Genomic DNA, 8,767 nt, shown 5'->3' with positions numbered 1-8,767 from the left:
ACCAAAAAGAATTGGTTGATGTTCATCTATTTCAGGAGGTGGCATATGATCAAGAACCAATAATATTGAAAGAAGTCAAAGCTGCACTGAAGGAATTGGCAAAGAACAAGTTTCCAGGAATTGACAGAACACCCACTGAGGTATTTCAAGAAACGGATGCTCCTCTGGAGGCACTTACTTGGTTATGTGAAGAGATTTGGGAGACAGCTACCTGGCCAACTGACTGGAAGAGATCCATATTTGTACCCATTGCAAAGAAAGGTGATCCCATAGAATGTGGAAATTATTGAGCAATATCATTAATATCACATGCAAGTAAAATCTCATTGAAGATAATACAAAAATGGTTGCAGCAGTATATTGATAGGGAACTTCCAGAAATGCGAGCTGGATTTAGAAGAGGACTTGGAATAAAGGATTTCATGGCTGATGTCAGATGGATCCTGGCTGAAAGCAAAGAATTCCAGAAAGATGTTTACTTGTGTTTCATTGACTATGCAAAAGCTATGCTTCCAATCTACACTATGACTATGTAGATCATAACAAATTATGAATAATATTGAGAAGAATGGGAATTCCAGAACACTTAATTGTGCTCATGAGGAACCTGTACATGGGAGGCTGTTGGTCAAACAGAACAGGGGTTCTGAATGGTTTAATATCAAGAATAGAGTGTGTGAGGGTTGTATTCAACCTGTATGCTGAGCAAATAACCTGAGAAGCTGGACTATTTGAAGAAGAACGTAGCATCAGGACTGGAGGAAGACTCACTAACAACCTGCAATATGCAGACAACACAACCTTGCTTGCTGAAAGTGAAGATGACTTGAAGTACTTACTGATGAAGATTAAAGACTATAATCTTCAATATGAATTGCACCTCGACATAAAGAAATGAAAATCCTCACAACTGGACAAATAAACAGCATCATGATAAATGGAGAAAAGAGTGAAGTTGTCAAAGATTTCATATTACTTGTTTCCACAATCAACACCAATGGAAGCAGCAGTCAAGAAATCAGACAACATATTGCACTGGGCAAATTTGCTGCAAAAGACCTCTTTCAAGTGCTAAAGAGCAAAGAGTCTCTTTGAGGACTAAGGTGTGTCTAACCCAAGCCATGTATTTTCAATCGCCTCATATACATGTGAAAACTGGACAGTGAATAAGGAAGACCGAAGAAGAGTTGATGCTTTTGGGTTGTGTTGGAGAAGAATGCTGAGAGTACCATGGACTGCTAAAAGAACTAACAGTCCTGGAGAAGTGCAGCCGGAATGTTTCTTGGAAGTGAGAATAGCCAGACTTTGTCTTATCTACTTTGGTCATGTTGTCAGAAGGGACCATTCCCTGGAGAAGGATATCATGCTTGGTAAAGTGGAGGGTCGATGAAAAAGGGGAAGGCCTTCAATGAGATGGGTTGACATAGTGGCTGCAACTATGGGCTCAGGCGTAGCAGGGATTGTGATGCTGGCATGGGGCCAGGCAGTGTTTTGTTCTGTTGTACACAAGGTTGCTATGAGTCTAGAGTCAGGGTTGCTGACTCTAAGGCACCTAACAACAACAGTAACAAAAACCATATAAACAATAAAGCAGAGGGTGGGGGCCAAATTACCTGAGGTCAAATCAGTTTCACTCCTTGTAGCTCCAGGACCTTGGGAACAATAATAATACCTATCTCAAGGGGTGGTTGAGAGGGTGAGTGAGATTATGCGTGGGAAGAACAGGGCACCGGGTCAGGCCCCTAGGACCTGAAAAGGGTCAGAAAAGGGTCTGCACAGACCCTTCAGACTGGGAAATCAAGGTTCCCCTGGTGAGGGTAAGCTGCAGGTGGAGCTGGGTAAGGAGCCTTAATTCCTGAGGTCTATGTGTCTGAAACTGGGTCACATGAGTGTGTGCCACACCTTAGCTGGCAGGCCAACAGGAGTCATGAGTGCATAGTGAACTCTTACTGAGGCTGGCTTGTGTTGCTGCTGTGGGTCCCCTAACATGGTGGCCACTGTTAGCTGCCTTCTGAGGCAGCTCCTCTAGTATGGACACATGGGTCCCTCCACCAAAACCCATACAAGGCCTTGGACCTTGGCTCATCAACTTGAGTCATGCGGATGTGGGGGTTCACCTTCTCCAAGGAAGGGGCAGGGACAAGAGAGAAAACAGAGAGCTATTTTGAGAAGGTGTTGCGGGTCAGGGCACTAAAATTAGACCCTTGGTTCCTAAAAAGACATTGGCGCCAACCAAGGCTTTGGAGAAGGGCTCTTCAGCATGGAATGTGACCCCAGGAAGCACCCCCCCGTGCCTGGGCAATGAGATCAGCCTGCAAGACCAATGAGACCACTGGATGGCCAGTGGTCATGAGTACCTCTCCCCACTGCCAGCCCGCCTGCCAAATTCTGGAGCTGGGTCCACCGGCATCCTGTCTGCAGCAACAAGCGTGGGGGCCAGGGGGCAGAGCCACCCATTCCTGGGTGCTGACTGACCTTCCCGGCAGCGTCTTTCCTTTTTTGATTGATTCCTGGACTCCTTTCCAAATATGTGTGTGTGTATGTTTATGTATGTGTACATTTATGTGTGTATGTATGTGCATGTGCGTATGGGTGTGAGGGTGTACGTGTACGTATGTATGTTTGTGTGTGTGTATGTATGTGTACATTAAGAAGCCCCAGTGGCTCAGTACTTAAAACGCTCAGTTGCTAAATGAAAGGTCTGCAGTTCAAACCTACCAGCTGCTCTGCAGGAGAAAGATAAGGCAATCTGCTTCCGTAAAGATTGTAGCCTTGGAAACATATGCTCCCCAGGTTAAGGAAGCCCACTGCCTCTGGATTTTCTCTCTTTGTCTCCTTGGAAGGTGCCAAACAACCTGCAGCCCCACTGCCCTGAGCCTACTCCTCTCCAGAAAGGGGATGTCTCACGCCCCCAGGTCTGCTGTTAGGCATTTATTGTTGTTAGCTGCCACGGTGTCAGCCGCAGAGTCCTGGTGGCCAATGTACAATGGAATGAAATGCTCCCAGTTCTATGTCATCCCTATGATTGGTGCTGATTGGACTTGTGTGATACATAGAGTCTTCTTTGGCTAATTTTCGGAAGTTGATCACCAGGTCTTTCTTCTTGGTTCGTCTTAGTCTGGAAGCTCTGCTGAAACCTGTTCAGCATCACAGCAACACACAGGCCTCCAGTGAAGGCTGCCCACGAAGTGCATTGGCTAGGAATCAAACCCAGGTCTCCTAGATGGAAGGTGAGAATTTGCTGAACAACTACTGCCCCCATTGCATGCTTAGGCTTGTATCAAACACTCAGATAAGATATGTTCATTTGAATTGAGCTATATTTAACCTGGCTTTCTTTTATCTCTCTCACAACTCTTTCTGGGACATATCTATTAATTGGTCTTTCTTTCCTTGTAGACTAATATACCTTGAGGGCAAGGACATTTGGGGGCTCCCTTTGCCTCCAGAATGTCAAGGTCACCCACACCACTGCCATTGAGTCGAATCCGACTCATAACGACCCCTCCTTGGGTTTCTGAGGTGGTATCACTACGGAAGTAGATTGCCCAACCTTCCTTCTGAGGAGTGGCTGGTGAATTTGAACTGCCAGCCTTCTGGTTAGCAGTCAAATGCCTTAGGTACTACACCACCGTCAAGCTCACAGTAGGTGGTAAATGTTCTCTAGCCTTAATCCAGGGGGTAAGGAGGCCAGGAATCTGTGGGCAAATTTCTCTGGGTGCCTGGCCCTGGCTGCCCTCCCACCTTTTCTGAGAGTCTTATCCAGCTCTCCTACCAGGGACAGTCCACACAGAATCTTACAACCATTCTGATGGAGTCCCTCACTCAGGAGACAATAGCTCCAGGCTTGATTAGTGATGCCTGCCTGGGGTACAGGAGGAGAGAACAAGGGTACCTAGTTGTCTGTTGGTTATCCTGCCCTGGGCAGAGACTCTCCTGCTGCTTGCTTCCTGCATGACAGCAGCTGGGCCTCTCAGCACACTTGCAGGCTCCTCTTTGTCCCACATAGGCTGGTGGGCAGGCTAAAGAATCCTAGGAACGTGGCGAAGCTGCTCACAGCAGCTCATGCTCTGTGTGTGACCTGCCCGTGTGACTTCCCAAGGGGCTGGGGGATGAGTGAGAGGGGCAGCATCCCAACCCTCAATCTCCAAGGTCTTCTTGGCCCAGCCCTGGTTCTGAAAAACAGGTCAGGGAGTACCCAGAGATGAAATTCAGTGGGCAAAGCCAATCATAATAGCTGTGCTCTCTCAGTCTTCCTGGGACCGTGAGACATAGTCATAATAGTAATGATTGTAATAAAGGCTAATTATTGAGGGATACAGTGTACCAGGTCCCTGGGTAGTGCAAGTGATTAATGGTGCTAAATGAAAGAGATGAGGTTCTGCCCAGAGGTGCCTCAGAGGAAAGGCCTGGCAATTTGCTTCTAAAAAAACCCAGCCATTGAAAACCCTATGGAGCACAGTTCTACTCTGACACACATGGGTTCACTATAGAGTTGAAATCAGCTCAACGGTGACTGGTGCCATTTGCCAAGAGTTGTGCTGAGCCGCTTATAGGTATCATATCACTTACTCCTCACAAAAGCCCCATTAGGTAGATATTATTATTATCATTCCCATTTTATGGGTAGGGAAAACTGAGGCTGGAGGATCCTAAGTGATATACTTAAGATCACACCACTGACAGCTTGGGAGAGTCAGGATTTGAACCTGGGTTTGTCATTCAGACCTCCAGAGCCTGAGGTCTGCTGTAATAACTCAGCTTTAGTTCTTCAAACCATGTGGCATGAATGAAGTACTCATTGTAGTAAAAAACATTCCATCCTACAACCTTGGATGGGGCTTGTTTATACTAATTAAATGGATCATTGAGTAGCATTATCTTAGGCTTCGAAGGAAGGTCCCCACCAATGAGCAACAATCAAATGAAGCTTCTGGAAATGAAAATCTTAGTTTAGAGGTCCTCTTAAACTCTGGATAGATTTTCTGCCCCAGAAGGAATGATAAACATGGTCAGAGTCTGAGCTCTGCAGTTGGACACGTCTGTGTTCCACTCTGAGCCCACCTCTTTATAGCTGCTTAACCTTGGGTAAGTCAGTTAATACCACTGAGTCTCAAGTTTCCTTATCTATAAACGGGATTGGTAGCAATCCATACCTCCCTTCCTCCTCAAGTTGTTGCATAGAAACACCACAAGGAAGAAAAACCCTCGCAAGGTGCCCAGCTCATAGTTGGTGTTCAGGATATGGTAGCTGTTATTTCCTATGTTGTTCTTAGAGGGAGGTTACCCAGAGGCTGCAGGACCAGGAAATACCTGCATTTGGTATCTGAGGGAAGGGAAGGCCTGGCTGGGCTCACAGAGAGAAGCTGATGTAGTCTGATCTTCCCAGAGCCATTTGGTACCTAGGGAGTAAGCCCTCCCCTGGCCCTGGTCCATCTCCAAGCTCTGAGGTAGTGGCTGGCTTGGCTTTTTCATCTCTGGATCGAGGTCTCGCCTCCAGGCCTGCTTCTACTGTTGTCCAGCTCAGAGTTGCTCAGCCTTGCACTCATAATGCTGTGCCCGCGATCGTTCTTAGTTGTAGGGGGCTGTCTTGTGCACTGAAGGATGTTCAGCAGCTTCCCTGTTGTGCCAATCAATAATGCTTCAAAATAAATAAATAAAAATTAGAGATCAAACTAGTTGCACTGAGAGTTCCTGGGTGGTGCAAACCATTAAGTGCTCAACTACTACTAGCTGCAAGTTTGGTGGTTTGAACCAATCCAGAGGAGCCTTGGAACACAGGACTGGTGATCTGTTTCTGAAATGGCATAGCCTTGAAAACCCTATGGAGCAGTTCTGTCCTGCACACATGGGGTCGCCTTGGGTCTGCATCAACTAACAACAATAAGTTGCTGTTGAGTCAACTCTGACTATGGTAACCATATGTCGAACTGTGCTCTGTTTTCAGTGGCCTTGACCTTTCAGAAGTAGGTTGGTTGGCAAGCCTTTCTTTCGAGGTCCCTTTGGATGCATTCAAACCACCTTTGTTTAGTAGCTGAGCTCTGTCCCCTGAGGGAAGTGAGGGGGTAAAATGACACCCCTCCCATCGAGAACCCCTGGTGTGGCTGTGTGCTTTGGGAAGGACCCTCTGCTCCTGAGGCCTCAGGTACCACCAGACTCCCAAATCCACACACAGATCCAGAGAAAACAGAAGAACAAAATCTTGAAGCAGGAGCACTAGCAACATTTGTGGCAGGCGAGTCTCCATCAGGTGGGCCTGTTCCCTGACCTGAGTGAACTATCCTCCTTACCCTTCCTGCCACTGCAGGCCAGGCTCCCTGGGGTTACACCAAGGTGACCATGACCTGGACTAGGCATGGTGGCCAGAGTTTAGCTGTGAATAAGCAGCAGGAGGCCCAGGGGATGGTGGAGGCACTGGCAGGAGGTGGGGGGCTGGCCAGAACACACTGCTTACTTGCCTAGGGCTAGGTGTGGACACGGTGTTGACAGGCTCAACTTGTCAGAACAACAGCCTGACTTGGACGTGAAGGCTCAGGGGACATGCATGCTGGGGCCTTTATCAGCCATCAGTGTGAGAGAGTTTGCAGCAATCCCACTGGGCGCAGTGCTGACAGCCAGGAGCTAGCCCAGGCACAGCTCCTCACCATGCCCCTATGCTTCCCAGCCCTAGGGTGGGAGGTGCCCACTGCAGGGATGTTTGAGGAGAGGTGAGGATAGCAGGCAGAAGGAGAAAGAACAAGATGGGCATAGGGGTTTTCTTTCCCTCCTGCTTTTCTTTCCTTCCTTTGTGTGGTACAAATTATTAATATGCTGGACTACTGACTGAAAGGTTGGAGGTTTGAGTCCACTCAGAACTGCCTTGGAAGAAAAACTGAATATTTATTTCTGAAAAATCAGACATTGAAAACCCTGTGGAACACAGTTCTACTGTAACATACTTGGAGTTGCAAAGAGTCAGAGTCAACTTGACAGCAACTAGCATGCATCAATAGGCCTAAAGAATAGAGCATCAATGACTGAAAACCAGAGGAATTGTGGGATGACATCAAGAACATCATCTATGAGGAAAGCAAAAAGTCATTAAAAGGACAGGAAAGGAAGACAAGACCAAAGTGGATGTCAGAAGACACTCTGAAACATGCTCCTGAATGGAGAGTAGCTAAAGCAAATGGAAGGAATGACAAGATAAAAGAGCTGAACAAAAGATTTCAAAAAGCAGCTCAAGAAGACTAAGTCAATTATTATAATGAAATGTGCAAAGATCTGGAATTGGAAAACCAAAAGGGAAGAACACGCTTGGCATTTCTCAAGCTGAAAGAACTGAAGAAAAAATTCCAGCCTCAAGTTGTGATATTGAAAGATTCTATGGGCAAAATATTGAATGATGTAGGAAACATCAAAAGAAGATGGAAGTAGGAGAGTTCCGGTAAGATGGTGGACTAGGCAGAAAGACTGCACAGACACTCTTCAACAAAGAAAAGGGGAACCAATTAACACAGATACAGAAGATAATCCTGGACCCCTGAGCCTTGAAGGGAAGAATATAGAAGTGGACTAAACTCCAACTAGCAGAAGAATTTGCATGAAAACACCAAAAAAGGAGACATACAGAGCTGTGGTCTTGCAGCAGTCCTGATGGCACAGATAGCTTGGATATTTCTGAGTGGTGGTAGGACCTAAGAATTAACCTAAATTAACCTAAAAATCAGCCCTGCTAGCCAGGGACTGCACGGTGGACTGCTCTGGCAGTTGGGGAATAAAAGGGGAAGCAGCGAAGAGGAAGGTGGGCTGAGCTGTGGACTTTTGCCTGTCCAGAGAGCACAGCCATTTTGAATGTTTACAGGTGGCTTGACCATTTTGGATATTTAAAGAGACAGTGTTCTCCCAGATTCCAGGGACTTAAGAACAGGCTCTACTTGCTGGGAACCCCAAGGACGTTCCGGACCTGGACGACTGGAAAGGTGCGACATTCCCCTTGCTACTCATACCCCACACCCTCTTGGTGAACAGAGGGGTGGCCATCCCTCACTCCTACCCACTTTCTGGGCCAGCAGGAATTCCATCCCAGATTGCGAGCTCAGCTGGGGACTGGGCGTCCTGCCCCTCCCTGGATGCCCTGCCCCATTTTTTTTTTTTTTCTTTTTTCTGTGTTTTAGTTTTGTTTTTGTCTGTTTTAAAACTACTACTATTATTATTACTTTTGTCATTTTTACTATTATTCTTTATTCTTCCCTTCCCAGGCTCTAGTTTTCAGCTTTTTTCTTTTCCCTGTTCCTGGTTGCATTTTTTTTTTTTTTTTCCTTTCTTGTGGTTAACCCTGTCCCTTGTTTTTCTTTTTGCATTTTTCCCATTTTTTTCCTTCATTATTCTCCTTCTCTACCTCTTTCTCTTATTGTACTCTCCCCAGATATTGCAAGGTTTTTTTCTCCCCCCTTTTTTCTTTTTTTGATTACTGTTCCTGTGTGATTACATGGTGTATTTTTTGTCCATGCGCTTTTACTTTTTTGATGGTAATTCAATTGTTATTTTTGTGTAACTGAGTGGAAGATAGCCACAGTCCCATACAGCACAACTACACCCACACCTTCTACAGCTTCACTTACTAAGTGAGAGCCACCACTTCCTTCTCTACCAACAGGCCAACAATAAACAACCACCAAGAAGAGCCTGAATCACCCTTGGCTGCTCTTCACAAACAGTTAACAGAGATCTAAATACAACAAAGCCATGATGTCTCAGAGACAACAGACCATCAAAGTCCACACAA

This window comes from Orycteropus afer, unplaced genomic scaffold, assembly GCF_000298275.1.
Source record: "Orycteropus afer afer isolate SDZICR_OR568_19922 unplaced genomic scaffold, OryAfe1.0 scaffold00094, whole genome shotgun sequence".
Lineage (NCBI taxonomy): Eukaryota > Metazoa > Chordata > Mammalia > Tubulidentata > Orycteropodidae > Orycteropus > Orycteropus afer.
The sequence above is the reverse complement of the archived record's forward strand: the minus strand, read 5'-3'. Positions refer to the sequence as shown.